General features: G+C 40.2%; 1 protein-coding gene across 3 annotated transcripts in view; it reads right to left on the bottom strand.

Annotated features, from left to right (window-relative positions):
- Window positions 1-17,989, bottom strand: part of LOC309485778 (transforming growth factor beta-1-induced transcript 1 protein-like) — a 173,793-nt gene that overhangs the window by 81,756 nt on the left and 74,048 nt on the right. The window lies entirely within an intron of this gene.

Raw genomic sequence — 17,989 nt, forward strand, 5'->3', positions numbered from 1 at the left:
AGGTCGATTGCGCATTAAACGTGGTAAATGTGCCCACTGCCCAGTGCCCACAAACACTACGTTCCGCATATCTCAAGGTTTCTGTAAAAACAAAACCAACGTGCATTCGCTCTGCTCAGGCGGACAATGCTCTCAGTGTTGTAAATGTGCCCGCTATCCCGCGCCCACATTCACACATAGACATGACAGGTCCTACGGGACTCGCCCAGCCCTCCCCTCTCGGTTGACCACCGCAAAGGAGTCGAGCGCGGGCAATCTGCCCGCTGTTATCAGCGCGCCCCCTGCCTCGAAGCGCGACGCTTATGTTACAGCACACCGAAGCCCCTCTGTCGCTGAGCGACCAGAGCGCGCTCCGCATTCAGCCCCTAGCCATTCGTGCAGATGCATGGGCAAGGCTACCCGGGGGTTTTGAAGTGGGTGCTAGACATTATAGAAAGAGGCTATTCGCTACAGTTTCGCCGACGCCCTCGCCGCTATGTGACGCGCGTCGAAGCTACGGTAAAAACAGAAGAAGCACCACCTACTTCGAGCCGAAATTTTGAAACTGTTGAGCAAAGGGGCCATAGAGCCTTTATCTCAAGCTCAGAGTGAAGGAGGGCTATACAGCAGATACTTCCTGGTACTGAAAAAAGACGGGGGTCTCAGACCCATACTAGATCTAAGGCAACTGAACAGAGTGCTTGCGAAGCAACAGTTCAGAATGCTCACGACCAGAAAAACCCTCACGCACATTCGTCGAGGAGATTGGTTTGTGTCAATAGATCTGAAAGACGCATATTTTCAAATACAAATAGCGTCACGTCACAGGCGACGTTTGAGATTCGCCTTCGAGGGCCAGGCATATCAGTGCTCAGTCCTACCGTTCGGCTTGTCTCTAGCCGCTCGCACCCCTCAGACTACAGGGCATGCGAGTATTGAACTACTTGGACGATTGGCTGATTCTAGCTCAATCTCACTCGGTGCTCATAGAGCACAGGACCATTTTGCTCGATCACCTCGAGAATCTGGGTCAATTGGGCGAAGAGTTCTCTGTCTCCCAGACAGATAATATCTTTTCTGGGCACAGAACTGGACTCGCTGTCTATAATAGCGCGACTGTCACCAGAGCGCGTACTAGACATTCAGCGCGCAGCGAGCTCTTTCCGCTGCGGCGCATCTGTCCCGCTCAAGAAATTTCAGAGGATGCTAGGTCTCATGGCCTCAGCATCATCAGTACTTCAGCTGGGCTTGCTTCGCATGCGCCCGCTACAGTTCTGGCTGAAAGCGCGAGTACCGCGCCGAGCGTGGGCTTCCGGTCTGCTTCGTCTCAAGGTCAATCAGAAATGCATCGCAGCTCTGAAACCTTGGAAAGCAAACGACTTGTACCAATCAGGTGTTAGCCTTCGGGACTTCCTCGAGTGTGAAGGTAGTGTCTACGGACGCCTCCACCTTGGGATGGGGAGCACTGCTCAAGGGCAGACCGTTCTTCGGCCAATGGTCAGAACGGGAGAAGCTTCTACACATAAACTGCCTCGAAATGTTGGCAGTAGACAACGCACTGACGCGTTTTTGTCCCTAAATACGAGGACACCACGTCCTGGTCCGCTCGGACAACATGTCAGTGGTGTCCTACATAAATCGCCAGGGCGGCCTCAGGTCCGGAAACCTGCACAGGCTGACAGAACGCCTCCTGGTGTGGGCTCAGCGCAACCTGCTCTCGCCGAGAGCAGCGCATGTGCCAGGGCTCCTGAACGTAGGACCGGACAGACTGTCCAGAAACAATGTTCCGACAGGCGAATGGCCTCTACACCCACAGACAGTCCAGCTGCTGTGGAAGAAATTCGGCAGAGCGGAAGTAGACCTGTTCGCGTCTCAAGAAAACGCTCACTGTCTGGAATTTTTCTCCAAGAGCAGGGACGCGCTGGCTCACGTATGGCCCCGCCGCCCGCTCTATGCCTTTCCTCCCGTCTTTCTCCTGCCTCAGGTGATAGAACGGATCAGAGAAGGATGCTCAGTGCTACTCGTAGCGCCGTTCTGGAAAAACCAACCCTGGTTCCCAGTTCTGATGCAGCTAGCAAGCACTGCCCCATGGCCAGTGCCAGTGAGGAGGGACCTCCTCTCTCAGGCCAAGGGCTCGTTTTGGCATCCGCGCCCAGAGCTGTGGTCCCTTCATGTTTGGGCCATCAACGGGTACCCGCTGACCTCCCCAAGCGGAGTGTTAAACACGATCACGCAGGCTAGAGCTCCGTCTATGCGACGTCTCTATTCCTCGAAATGGTCAGTGTTCTCCAGCTGGTGCACAGCTCGTGGCGTGTCGCCCCTAGACTGTGGGGTGACGGAGGTTCTCTCCTTCCTACAAGAGCTGTTGGACAAGGGCAGGACCCCTTCCACGCTCAAAGTGTATGTGGCGGCCATAGCAGCGTTCTCAAAAACAACGCTGGGTCAGTCAGTAGGAAGGAACGATTTAGTCATCGTCTTCCTTAGAGGAGCTAAGAGACTGAATCCTCCCAGACCTCCCTCAGTCCCTGTATGGAACCTTTCTACAGTGCTGGAAGCCATGAAAGGTGACCCATTCGAGCCTTTACAGACGATTGATCTTAAACACCTGTCTTTCAAGACAGTGTTTCTTCTGGCTCTCGCTTCAGTGAAGTGCACAGGGGACTTACACGCGCTCTCAGTAAGCGCGACGTGTATGGAGTTTGGGCCTAATGACTCAAGAGTTATACTCAAACCTAAGCACGGTTATGTTCCAAAATCCCTCAACACACCGTTTAGGGCGCAGGTCATTCCCTGTCAGCCTTACCGGTCTCTGACGAGGAAGGAGACGCAAGCTTCCTTTGCCCAGAGCTTATGTGTCTCGCACGTCTGTTTTCAGACAGACAGAGCAGCTCTTTGTTTTCACTCTACGGACGTTCTAAGGGACTTGCCGTGTCGAAACAGAGCCTATCCAGTTGGATAGTTGATGCTATAGCGCTGGCTTATACCTCTAAGGGCTTACAGTGCCCATTTGGAGTCAGAGCACACTCCACGAGAGGCGTGGCCTCGTCGTGGGCTTGGTCTAGTGGGATTGCCTTGCAAGATATCTGTATGGCGGCAGGCTGGGCCTCCCCGTCTACATTTATAAGGTTTTATAACCTAGAGGTTCCCGCCTTGCAGGCTAAGCTGCTTTCGGTCTAAAATCGGTACTGTCTGCCCTGATGTGTTCGGGCCAGAATACTGAAACTGCTTGAGCAAATGCTCGCTTGTGGATCGCGCAGCTCTATGGGCAGTGTGTAAGACCCACTATATTCGTCAGTCCAGGCCGGGGGTCGCCCTGACTGTACGACACATCATCAGTATAACTGCTCCTTATAAGATGTTATATTATTACAGGAATGATGCTATTCTAGCCACTCTTTCCTGGGCTCTCTGTGAGTCCCTTATGATCATGTACTATATGAGCCCGGGCACTTGCCCTTGGGACTTTGGTGCTGGATCTTAGCATGCACGGCGTTTTACACTGTTTCCCCTAGCGTAAGATTTACGCAGTACGAGAGTACCTCTCGTAAGAGAACGTACTCGGTTACTAACGTAACCTCGGTTCTCTCTAGAGAGGAAACGAGTACTGCGTATCTTGCCGTGCCTGCACACGCTCTGGTTCGCTTCGGCGATGAAAAACCAGTGAGCTAGCCTCTCGAAGCTATGTTTATAGCCCTAGACCACGCCCATTCTGGCGGGACGTGACGTATTGGGCGCGAAGCGCCCCCATTGGAGCTGACGTCACGAGTGGGCCTTATCGATAGGCTGCTGCAGTTGCCGCAGGGCAGCCAATAGGCGCACAAGCCGTCTCGCCTGTGTCTGCATGCTGCCGCAACGCGTTTTACATTATTTCAAAATTAAGGATAATTTTTGGCTTCAGTATCTCGCGGAAAAGAGATTTTCCCCTAGCGTAAGATTTACGCAGTACTCGTTTCCTCTCTAGAGAGAACCGAGGTTACGTTAGTAACCGAGTACGTTTTCACCGGAGCATATCGACTCTGAAACAAGACCAAATATTAGCACGTAACATTTTGGACACCTTTGTTTTTAGGCATCTTTGATTTTGTTTGCATTTCTTCTGAAACAACTTGTTTTGAAATTGTTTAACAATTTTTAACATCATAGCGTAACACTTATCGTATTGCCGGGTGTGATTGTAATGTTTTATATGGCGTTTTCTTTACACTTTCCCCCGGATATCTGTTTCCTACAGTTAGTTGTAATGTTAGTGAACTCTCTGTCTTCTCTTTGTTCATATACGACAGTATTCACATGAATTGGTTTGATTTGATAAAATTATGGTTTAAACCATCATCTTCATGTGAGACATTATATTATTATACCGTCCTAGTTTTTAAATAGCGCTAAAATTTATATTTTATATTTTAACCTTTATGCGGATATAGAATACCGCACAAGGTTCTCTGACATATCTTATCGTGTAAAACATCTATGTAGATCTAGCTATGTTTTTAAAAATACCGCGTATCAACTGTGATTCATTAGCTTAACTGTTGTTTAGTGACACACAAAATAACTGTGTATCTATGACTGTGCTGCGAAATGCACAAGTGTAATAGTTAGACGAGTTTGAAGTGTAATACTCATCTTTGACGTCGATGTTTCGTAGAAAGATGTTCTAAAATAAATATATTTTGTTTAGTCTTAAACACTCTCATGTAGAAGGACCGTCATTTAATTCTCTTTATGCAATATTTGTTCATGTTGTTCATACATTCCTATATGAACATGTTTGACCACGCTCGGAGACTATATACTTTTTGCAAACTGTACAAAAACAAGATCAATTACAGACATTCAAAAGCTAAAACTGATCACTATAGTGGCTTTTCTGTATTTGTTTTAAATGGCTCATTTACTTTTAACCCAGTTGACCTCTAGAATTTACTTTTGTGCAATTTTATCAGCAGGTTTTACCAAAGTGTGGAACTTTGTTTAACAGCCTCAAGCTTTGATGAATATGCCTCTCTCTGTGCCATAGTCGGATGTGATTCTGTTGTAAAACAGCATGCACTAAATGAAGTATCAATTTTAGTCAAACAGAAAGACTATCACTTAAATTCTTAATGGTCATTTTTTTCTATAAACACTGAATGTTGACGGCTCTCAAAGAAACTTCTTCACCTAAAACACATACAGTCCAACATACAAAATGTGAAACAGTGTCGTCTGAACAAGATGACTAAATCTAGCGAAGTAATAAAACCATCATTTGGAAACTTTTTATTATAAACGGAGCTTTTCTTAGTGATTTGGTCTTTTGAATCTTAAAGATAAAGAATAAGATGATGTTTTAAAGTTAGTCCATAGGATGTGGAACTTTGCATCACTATGGTGTGTAAAAATACACCCAAAGATTTAAGCACAACTATTTACACACATACTAAGTAGGAGAATATCTAACTGTATATTGTAGATTGTGAACATTCCACTATCAATTTATTTGGGGTCAGAGGACATCCTTAGCTCATATATCTCTTTAATTTTGTGCTGGATGTTGAAGTGTTAGTTAAAAGATAAAGGTATTAGTTAATAACAAACAAACAAAAACTTTAAATCATCATGAAGCCATAATATTAATAAATAAAATATGGTATAATTACAGTTTGAAAATGACTTCCATGATATTTTATTTAGTAAAAGTATGCCTGGATCACCCAACACAAAGTTGTGCGTTGGGGGTGAGACCTCGCAAAGATTACACCAATATTAGATTTCTCAAACATTGCATGCTTGCACTATGCCTGAAACTTAGCAATCAACATGCATTTATGTAGGACTGTCAAAAAATCATCTGTTATCATGGTTTAGTTGTATTTTAAAACACTGTTTTTCTTAAGATGTTGTTTCAGACGTAATGGGTAGCATGATTATCTTGTTTACCATATTTATCAGGTTGATATTTGTAGAAATAAGCAAAATACATTTATAAAACAAAAAGAACAAGTTAATGGCCTTGTGTCAGAACACAACAGGTATGAAGATATGTTTGGTTTTTAACTTTTTATTCTAACTTTATAGCTAGATTATCCTTTGAAAAGTGTAATACGGCAGTGGTGTCAACAATAATCGATTCGGCGATGCATCGCAATGCGGGGCATGCACGATTCAGCATCGATGCGGCAAAGTGCCATAATCGATTACATTGTATGTCACTGTTTTAGGGGTGTAACGGTACGCTTATTCGTATTAAACCGTTCGGTACAAGGCACGCATTTTCAAAACGAACGGTTATTTCAAATGTAAGCGCGTCGCGAGCGCGCTCATAATGTAGACGCTGGCGCGACCACAACATCAAATGGCAAACGCAATGTAAGCGGAACGAAACTGAGCTACTCGTGACGGACTGTTTATCAGTTTGGACCAAAGCAGCGCGAGCCGATCTAATACTACACAGCGCTAAGAGATCCAGTAAAGAAAGCATTTGAACTCGCCACTAAAGTAATAATATCGCTGCGAGAGCTAGTGAGAAACATTCACATTTCTCCGTTATTAACGGATCAAACAGCGCTGACGTGGAAACCAGGAAGAAACATTGTGACATGAATGAACTATCCAGTGTCCACAGATCAGCAACATTCGCCATGGATTTACTGTAGTAACACTAACTGCAACCATGGAAGTTTGGCAGGAATAGTAGGCTATAATGCTTTCAAGTAACGGTGTGTCGGATTTATTTCGACATTATGAATAACATTGCTGCCCTCAAATGTTAATCTGAATTAAAATAAACATTTGTTTATAAGCACAAAATATTACATTTCATTTTTTCCAAGGAGCTGTTTTGTTTTATATGCTCATAAGAAGAATCAATTATAGCTCCATCATTGCTCAAAGTAAAAAATATCATACTTTATGATGTTAGTTTTAATAAATAAAATATTTTTTTTTTTAAATCAAGGAAATTTCTCTGGCATTTCTTTCTTTTTGCTGTAGCCTATCGAAAACGTACCGAATCGTGACACAAGTGTATCGTATTGAACCGAACCGTGAATTTTGTGAACCGTTACACCCCTACACTGTTTATTTTCTGGCCTCGAGTTGGACAATAAAGTTGAAATTTAATTTCAAATGGTTCTCAAGCAGAGAGAAGAGAAACATTTCTCATTCAAAGCACTGAAAGCAGTGATTTATTTTTTCTTTTTCAGGTTTGAAAATGCCATATCCAATACCCTGTACCATTCAATTTTATTTTATTTAATGACATTTATGTCAAAGATACAGGAGAGTGATAATACACACATAGCAGCCAATAAAATCTGTTGTTCAATATCTGACTGCTTGTATTGCCTCATGACTGATGAAAAAATTTGCCTTGTTGTGTGCAGTAGAATTTGGATGCATCGCGATGCATCGTAGAATCGAATTGTATCGAATCGTTACCTGGTGAATCGTAATCGAATCGAATTGTGAGGGCAGTGCCAATGCACACCCCTATAATACAGTATTTGATTTTTAAACACGCAGTGTTTTCGCCAACTGACCTAAACCGTTGAGCCCTGAAGTTATGACTTCTGAAGGCCTAGATTCACTCGGTTGAAAAATGGTATTTTGTAATTTATAACTGTTATATTATATTTTACTGTTATTAAACTGTATATTTATATTAACAGGATATATTAATCTGTTATGTTATATTTATAACATTAAATAAATCAAATCAAACAGAGGTATATAGTAAATAAAGATAAGGACAGTAAAATGTAGTCAAGTATCATAAATGTACAACTAAGCACATGTATGATAAGGACAGCAAAATGTAGTCAAGTATCATAAATGTACAACTAAATAAATACATTAACATTTCTTCCTCCCCCGTGCAATTCCCAGCAAATGGTATGTCCGGGCAGAACCAATAATGCTAAAATGTTGTTCCTGTCCGGACTCTAATCCTGCAGCGGACCATGTCTGAAGTTCATCACTGTAAACTTAAACTCAAAATAGAAACTAATTTGTGTGCACTTCAAATCAGTAACAATGTATATAAAAATGTGCTGTAAATGTAAACATATGAAAACCTAACAATAAATAATTAATATTGTTTTGTGTGGTTCTTATAATCCATCATTATACTGAAACAAATGAATGTGAATAACAAAATAAGAGTTTAAATAAAGATTATTCTTAAATACATGTCCTTCGTGTAAATGTACGCGCAACAAATGCTAACATTTTAAACTTCTACATATATTTTGAGTAGATAACCGATAGTATATTCTCAGTAAAGGGTTTCACCCTGTGTGGTTCCACACTGATTAAGGATAGTTCGGGAGATACAAGTAAAAATGATCTTATACGTGTAAAAGATCATAGCTACAAGTAAGGTCATGATTTGAATTAAGACGGGTAAAATTAAATATTCGCTCAAGACAAACTTTACCTATGCCACGCCAGTGGCGCCACGGACCACCAGCATCTCTGAAAAATGTGTGGTGATTTTCTAAAAGATACAACTTAATCTAAATAGGAGCAATGTAGAGTCCTCGGATTTCTTAAAACAAAACAACAACAACAACAACAACAAAAAACATTGTGACAAACTTTGACAACATGTTGTATGGACAAAAAATATTTTTGTATAAATAAGATCTAAGACACCTAAGCACAGTTTTTCAACCATCTAAAGTTTTTGAACAGATGCTGTTTAGTAACAATTATACCTTAGGTTAAATTTAAGCAAAATCATTTACATCATACATAAGTCTTCTAAGAAGATATGCTTTTAATAAAACTTTAAAGATTTGATTTAAACAGTCTTTTAGTTTTAAAATGTCTTATTGAAACTTTTAAGGTTATGCTTTTAAATGATTTATTTCACACTGTAGTTTATCTCTGAAGGATCTGAGGCTGTTTTGTTTGACAACCTAAACTATTTGCTTTTTGGATTGTTGCATAACGAACTACTTCACCTCTCTGGAAATGTAAGGTGTTTTTATTTATATATTTATTTAGCTTAATTTTATTAAATTATTAATTAATTTATTTAATTTTTGAAAATGTACAAATGTAGTTTTCTGTGATGGTCGTGTTTAGGTGTAAGGGATAGAATATGCAGTTACGGTACAAAAATCATTATGGCTATGGAAAGCCATAAAAATTGAAACTCCGCATGGACAAAAAATTATGATCGAATCTTTTCATATAAATGAGATATAAGACGACTAAGTGCAGTTTTTCAACCATCGAAAGTTTTTGAACAGACATTGTCTCACATTATACTTTAGGGTCACCGTTAAGCAAAATCATTTCAGTAATCTTCTAAAAGATAAATAGAAGATATGAATGTATTCAAACTTTAAAGATTTTTTTTAAGAAAGAAAGTTAAGAACTTTAAACTTCAAACTAAAACAACCTTTCATTTTTAAAAGATCATATTTAAACTTTTACGATTATGCTTTGAAATAAATTCAGAAAGATCAGCGTGTTTAGGTGTAAGGGATAGAATATGCAGTTATACGGTACAAAAATCATTATGGCTATGGAAAGCCATAAAAATTGAAACTCCGCATGGACAAAAAATGCTGATTAAATCTTTTCATATAAATGAGATATAAGACGACTAAGTGCAGTTTTTCAACCATCTAAAGTTTTTGAACAGACATTGTTTAGTAAAAATAATACATAAGTCTTATAAGAAGATAAATAGAAGATATGATTTTAATAAAACTTTTATTGACATATATAAATATCTAATTTAAACTTTTAAGGTTATACTTTTAAATGAATTTAGTATAAACTCTGGATGTAGTATGCTCTGGAATGCAGACTAGATTTACTGTGACATTATCTCCCCGAGTTTTTCAGTTTCAGTTTTTCAACCATCGAAAGTTTTTGAACAGACATTGTCTCACATTATAACAATTATACTTTAGGGTCACCGTTAAACAAAATCATTACAGTAATCTTCTAAAAGATAAATAGAAGATATGAATGTATTCAAACTTTAAAGATTTTTTTTAAGAAAGAAAGTTAAGAACTTTAAACTTCAAACTAAAACAACCTTTTATTTTTAAAAGATCATATTTAAACTTTTACGATCATGCTTTGAAATAAATTTAGTACGAACAAAACTTTGGCTCTGGAAAGGCGTTAGCAGACTAACATTACATACGCTGTGACATGATGCACATAGAGATTAGTTCATTTTTAGAACCGTGTGTGTGCGCGCGTGCAATACAGCTTAGAAATGATATTTAATTATTTATTTATTTATTTCATTTTTGAAAATGTACAAATGTAGGTTTATGTGATGGTCGTGTTTAGGTGTACATCATCATGGCTATGGAAAGCCATCAAAATTGAAACTCCGCATGGACAAAAAATTATGATTGAATCTTTTCATATAAATGAGATATAAGACGACTAAGTACAGTTTTTGAACAGACATTGTTTAATAACCGTTAAACAAAATCATTACAGTAATCTTCTAAAAGATAAATAGAAGATGTGCATTTATTCAAACTTTAAAGATTTCATTTAAACAATCTTTTTATTTTTAAAAGATATCATTTAAACTTTTAAGATTATACTTATAAACTCAGCACCTGATATCCTGATCACTGAATTTGTGTGACTCTCTGACACACACACACACACACACACACACACACACACACACACACACACACACACACACACACACACACACACACACACACACACACACACACACACACACACACACACACACACACTAACTGTCATGTTCAAAAGGCTTCAATAGGCTTCAAACAATTAAAACTAGCTGTCATATAGCCATGACGTATTATTTAATCACAGTGTCTTCAAACGATCAAAAGGCTTCAAAAACACTAACTGTCATGTTCAAAAGGCATCAAACTAGCTGTCAGATACCATGACGTATTGTTATAACACTTTCTGTCAATATCAAAAGGCTTCAAAAGCCTTCAAAAGACATCAAAAGTCAAAACTAGCTGTCAAAACATGATCAAAAGCTGTCAAACTGTCAATCAAAAGTCAAAACTAGCTGTCAAAACATGATCAAAAGTCATACTAACTGTCAACCTGTCAATCAAAAGTCAAAACTAGCTGTCAAACTGTCAATCAAAAGTCAAAAGGGGCGGGACATCTGTCACCGGAAGGGGCGGGACACCAGAAGGGGCGGGACATGCCACCGGAAGGGGCGGGACCTGTCACCGGAAGGGGCGTGGCACCTGTCAATCAATCATTTTTTGACAGGTGGTGTAGGGTATCAACTACTATTTAGAAACAAAGCTCGCCTCTTTGCAACTGTAATCTCTTGTATCTGTGATGATTATATTGTTTATATGATCATATATCTGATGTGTTGGGGGAAAAAAAACTTAAATTAAACACTCGCTACAGACACACCCCAAAGCAGAGACATTTGAGGATTTTCAGAGACACAGAGGAGTTTTGGCGCTCTAGTGGACATTCACTGTTATACTTGCTGCGTCTGCGTTGTGCGCAGCAAAAACGATTTTATTGTGGAGTTGTGCATTGACTTTACAATTTTGTGCGGTTCTGCACATACCATTTTTTTGCAACTTGAGCCAAAAGTGCATGCACAAATAATGGCTTCAAGGCAACATTGGCTGGTTCACACTTTATAATCGGATAGAGTAAAGAGAGTAAGCATATTTGGTGTGCTGTCCGAGGAGAGGGCTCTGAGCTCACAATTTGGCCTGAGCCCAGAACCATCAATGAAAGCAACAGTTCCCTTTCAGTCGGTCACGTTCGATGCCACGTCGGAGTGATCCGACTGATAGGAATCTCGCTAGAGAGCCAATCTACTTCAAGTGTAACTAAACAAACCAATGCATATCAGTACAAGGTCCTGCGTCTTCACGAAAGTCACGGAGTGGGGCCTTGTTCCCATTAGAGAAGAGGGCGTTCGCATCTTCAGCTATCTCAACGACTGGCTCATACTGGCACACTCTCGAGATCAGTTATGCGAACACATGGACCATGTGCTCAGTCACCCCAGCCAGTTGGGTCTTCAGGTCAACTGGGAAAAGAGCAAACTCTCCCCCGTGGAGAGGATCCAGGCCCGGGGTGGGTAAGCGGGAGAATCGGGAAAATTCCCGGTGGGCCGCTTCACTTTTGGGCCGGTCGAGGAAAAAAATTATTCTTTTTTTTTTTCATTTGTCACTGTAATGGGAGATTTTTGATTTTCATTACTTACTTTGATTTTCATTAAAGGACAAGTTCGGTATTTTACACTTAAAGCCCTGTTTAAAGATCGTTTCTGATGAAATAGAACGGTTAAGATAAAAATTTGGCCACATGCTGCTGTCCCGAGAATTTTAGGTTTCTTTCGCTTCTCCCCCCCACCTACAGAATGGCTGCATATGGGCACTGGAACAATCCTTCCAAAAAACGCATTAAACTTTCGTTTACAAAGACGTGAAACTCACCGAGTGGTCAGGGGTGTTCACTGATATGCTCACACAAAAATCGCTGCAAAAGATGCTTTCCAACAGGTTTTATCGTAGTTTTTGTCAAACACACACAAAAAAAAAACTGCATCTTTTGCAGCGATTTTTGTGTGAGCATATCAGTGAACACCCCTGACCACTCGGTGAGTTTCACGTCTTTGTAAACGAAAGTTTAATGCGTTTTTTGGAAGGATTGTTCCAGTGCCCATATGCAGCCAAAACTGTACAAATATTCTCTGTTTAAGTAATTTGTATAAAACCAACAAGATGTCCAGTTTCTCAAACCCTTGCTCATTAGTTTTAATTTGACCACGCCCACGCGTCCAAAAGAGATTGACATGCAAATCGCCCACGCGTCACACGAACACGCTCGTTACCTCAAAAACAAAGCACCAAACTTCGGCAGTTCTCTGCTTTTCGTCGAGTTTGGAAGACACGCTGTGAGCTTACATTGGATTTACCTCAGAAGAACGCGATTTGAAGACAAGAAAGATGTAAGGTAAGAAATTCTTAATTATATTAGTTAATGTTATTGTTGCATAAACTTCACATTGCAGTTGAACTGTGACTAGATATATGGTGAATATTATAATATTTCGACCCGTGTTTACTGTTAAATACTGTGTTTGTGGATATCTGCTCAAACGTAGATATGTATAATATGGTAACCATAATGTTTCATATTTTGGAGCATGCTGTGTGTTTGAATGTTTCATATTTTGGAGCGCAGTGTGCGTTTGAATGTTTCATATTCAAAACGTGCAGTGCGTTTGAAAAGCAAAACGCACCAAACATTAGGCTTCATGTTTTTACTCTTATTTTTTACCCCCTACTGTTAGATGAAATAATCTCATTTCATAACATCATAACAAATGGAAACATTTGAAGTAACATATGATAATCAATATATTTTTCTCTAGCGTAGTTGTTACTGAAGTGTTCCTTTTGAAAGATTTATAGGCTGCTATAGGTTATTGTTATTATTATTATTTTATGCAGCACTGCGCGTAGCCTATGCCTACAAGGCACAACAAACCTGGTGTTCATTATATTGTTGGAAACATTTGTGTGTGTGTGTATTCTGTGATTTTTAACCAGAAAAATCTAAAATCTATTCCCAAAATCGTGCAGACTCATTTCCTTCTCTCTGGGCCTCGAGTTTTTTCACGTAGTGTTTTTGCGCAGCGCGTCTGTGTTGTACGTCACATGTAGGCTCACTATTGACCGACGCTGGTCATGTGTGTGATGCGTGGTGACGTACAACACAGAAGCGCTGCGCAGTTATCCTACGTGAAAAAACTCGAGGCCCAGAGAGAAGGAAATGAATAGTGGAATAAAGTCGTTTTTGCACACAAAAAGTATTCTCGTCGCTTTATAAACTTAAGATTGAGCCACTGTAGTCACTTGGACTATATTAACGATGTCTTTAATGCATTTTCTGGGCCAGCAAGTTATAACGTCTTTAGAAGCCTATGAGGAGTGAGACAGCTCTCAGATTTCATCAAAAATATCTTAATTTGTGTTCCGAAGATGAACGAAGGTCTTACGGGGTTGTAACAACATGAGGGTGAGTAATTACTGACAGAATTTTCATTTTTGGGTGAACTAACCCTTTAAGGCAAAAAGTTCTTTCTTGGTCTCATCAGACCAGATAATCTTATTTATCACCATCTTGGAGTCCTTCCAAATGTCTTCCATTTAAGGATTATGGAGGCCACTGTGCTCTTAGGAACCTTAAGTGCAGCAGAATTTTTTTTTAACCATGGCCAGATCTGTGCCTTGCCACAATTCTGTCTCTGAGCTCTTCAGGCAGTTCCTTTGACCTCATGATTCTCATTTGCGCTGACATGCACTGCGAGCTGTAAGGTCTTATATAGACAGGTGTGTGGCTTTCCTAATCAAGTCCAATCAGTATAATCAAACACAGCTGGACTCAAATGAAGGTGTAGAACCATCTCAAGGATGATCAGAAGAAATGGACAGCACCTGAGTTAAATATATGAGTGTCACAGCAAAGGGTCTGAATACTTAGGACCATGTGATATTTCAGTTTTTCTTTTTTAATAAATGTGCAAAAATGTCAACAATTCTGTGTTTTTCTGTCAATATGGGGTGCTGTGTGTACATAAATGATTTTAGCAAATGGCTGCAATATAACAAAGAGTGAAAAATTTAAGGAGGTCTGAATACTTTCCGTACCCACTGTAAATAAAGATAACTTGACTTGACTTTCAGTTTCATTTGCGAGAGTTTGCTTGCTGAAGAGACACTCATCTGGGTAGATGCTTGTTGCAGTAGTACTGTCATATCTGGCTATAACATTTTAATAGCCTATAACACGCTCTCACACATTGATTTTACATTTTGGGAGGAGTAAAACTGACATATGTGGTTTCAACAACCAGATGTATTTACACCTGTCCAGTTTTGTTTGGAATTTGTTTCAAACCACCTCATGAAGTGGTTTGAGTGATCGGATTTACATCCGTCTCGAAAGCGTTTCAGACAGCATTTAAACCTGGCCTTTTCACGATCGGATTGATATCTGATCAGAGAAAACACATGAAGTGACCAGGTGTAAAAAGGCCGATAGATGACTGGAGCTCAATACTCGCGGCATTGGATGGGTAAGCCTAAGCCAGGCAGGTTGTTCGAGTGGGAGAGCTCATGCAGCATCCAATGGGAATTCAGTACTCACAGCATCAAATGGGTAAGCTCAACCGTCAGTTAAATTGGGATGTCGATGCTGTTTTTTTTACCAGAAGGGCTCTCGCAGTATCCGACGGGAGCTCAATACTCATGGCATCGGACAGGTAAGCCCTGCCAGCAGTTGAACATGGATGCTCACGGTTGTAGTTCGACTGGAAGGGCTCTCTCAGTATCTGACAGGATCTCAATACTCACAGCATCGGATGGGCAAGCCCCGCCGGCAGTCGAATGGGGATACAGTTTGGCCGTTTCAACCGGAGGGCTCAAGTGGACGGGAGTCCAATACTCACAGCATCAGATGGAATAGCCCTGCCAGCAGTTGAAACGGCAATGGTCGCATATAGGGGTGAGCTCCTCCGGGAGCAGAGGGGATATCAAGTACTAGACGTAGAAAAGTCAAGTTAGACGAAAAGACTAATGTTTTGGGTGGATGCAGACAAGCTAAATTTAAAATGGAGAAATAGGGTCGATTAGCTGATTTCACATACGTATAAAAATGGGTTCCACCTCTCACGCTATTATCGTGAGATAATTATTTGGTTCTCCCTTCCTATGGGGAAAAGCAGCTGGCGTTGTCTGATGTTGCTGGCGACTTCCAAAGTGATAGCTTTCGGTAGTATGGGCATCTGTGTTGTGCAGAACAGGAAAATTAAAATCTTTAGATTTTAGGGAGAGAGTGGGAAAAGTCATGGTGTGTGGCTGAGCAGAGGTAGGAGGAGAGTGGGTCATGGCAGGGAGAGTGGGTCATGGCAGGGAGAGTAGGGCCTGAAGGCCTACTGCTGCGGCCCGACACTCAAAGAGGATCCAGTCTTTCACAACAGGAAGACGGTGTTTGTATGAGATGCAACTTTGGGGCCCTTACAGGCTTTGCTTGTTCTATTGGCGGCCTTAGAAGGTGAAGTGGATTAAGTAGATTCTGATTGTAATGAGAAATTCAAGTCATAGAGCTGGGCTTTGTTCATTCTCCTTGAGAAATCTTTGCTGCGCTGATCAGCGACTACCTCTATCTTAACACTGTCCATTTCTCAATTGCAAAAAAAAAAAAAGGTACCCTACACGGATAAACTACATGCCAATGCCAAGCAAAGGTATTTGGACAAATTAAAGACTATAAACAACATAGATCCGTATGACTTGATTTCATGAACTTCTTCACTGAGAAAATAGAAAGCATCAGAACCACAATTGTAAACGTTCAATCTTCAAGCGCGCCTTATAATTCAGCTTCAATTATCACCCCGCAAGAACAATTACAGTGCTTTACAACTATAGAACAAAAAGAGTTAAATAAACTTATCACTTCATCTAAAACAACAACATGTTTATTAGATCCTATACCAACTAAACTACTGAAAGAAGTGTTACCTGTAGTGGAAGAGCCTCTCCTCAATATTATTAACTCGTCTTTATCTCTAGGTCATGTTCCAAGAACATTTAAACTGGCAGTTATAAAACCTCTCATTAAGAAACCGCAATTAGATCATAATAATCTAGCAAATTATAGACCCATTTCAAATCTTCCATTTATGTCTAAAATATTAGAAAAAGTGGTGTCCGCTCAACTGGGCTCTTTCTTGCAACAAAATGATATCTATGAAAAGTTTCAGTCTGGATTCAGACCGCATCATAGCACTGAAACTGCGCTCGTTAAAATCACAAATGATTTACTTTTAGCTTCTGACCAAGGCTGTATCTCAATACTAGTTTTACTTGATCTTAGTGCTGCGTTCGATACTATAGATCACACAATACTCTTAGATCGACTACAAAATTATACTGGTGTTCAAGGACAAGCACTAAGCTGGTTCAAATCATACCTATCTGACCGCTACCATTTTGTCTATTTAAATGGAGAAAAATCGATCATAACTCCAGTAAACTATGGAGTGCCGCAGGGATCTGTGTTAGGCCTCTGTTATTTTCAATATATATGATGCCACTTGGAAATATTATAAGGAAACATGGAATTAGTTTCCATTGTTATGCTGATGACACTCAAATATATATTTCATCAAGGCCGGATGAAAACGCAAAATTTTCCAAATTGACAGAGTGTGTTAAAGATATAAAAGATTGGATGACGCGTAATTTTCTTTTATTAAATCCAGACAAGACAGAGGTAATACTTATCGGTTCAAAAAACCGCCCACAAAACCTCGCACAATACAACTTTAACATCATAGGATGTCCTGTTACTTTATCCGCTACAGTAAAAGACCTGGGTGTTATACTCGATTGCAACCTGTCTTTTGAAAATCATATTTCATATGTTACAAAAACAGCCTTTTTCCACCTTAGAAACATTGCTAAGCTACGTAATATGCTATCAGTTTCTGATGCAGAAAAGTTAGTTCATGCATTCATGACCTCGAGACTGGATTACTGTAATGCCTTATTAGCTGGTTGTCCTGCATCCTCAATAAACAAGCTACAGTTAGTCCAAAATGCCGCCGCTAGAGTTCTTATGAGATCAAGAAAATATGATCATATAACACCGATTTTATCATCACTGCATTGGTTACCTATAAAGTTCCGTATTAATTACAAGGTATTGCTACTGACTTATAAAGCCCTAAACGGCTTAGCTCCAGTCTATTTAATGGATCTTCTATCGCCCTATAATCCATCGCGCTCTTTAAGATCACTAAATTCAAGGCTTTTGGTCATACCTAGGATATTCAGAACCACCAAAGGAGGGAGAGCATTTTCACATTTGGCTCCAAAACTCTGGAATAGTCTTCCTGATACTGTTCGTTGCTCAGACTCGCTCTCCCAGTTTAAAACTAGATTAAAGTCGCATCTCTTCAGCCAGGCATTCATATAATCCCACAGTTCAAACTACA

This window comes from Leuciscus leuciscus (assembly GCF_965113295.1).
Source record: "Leuciscus leuciscus genome assembly, chromosome: 21".
In the NCBI taxonomy this organism is placed as follows: Eukaryota; Metazoa; Chordata; class Actinopteri; order Cypriniformes; family Leuciscidae; genus Leuciscus; species Leuciscus leuciscus.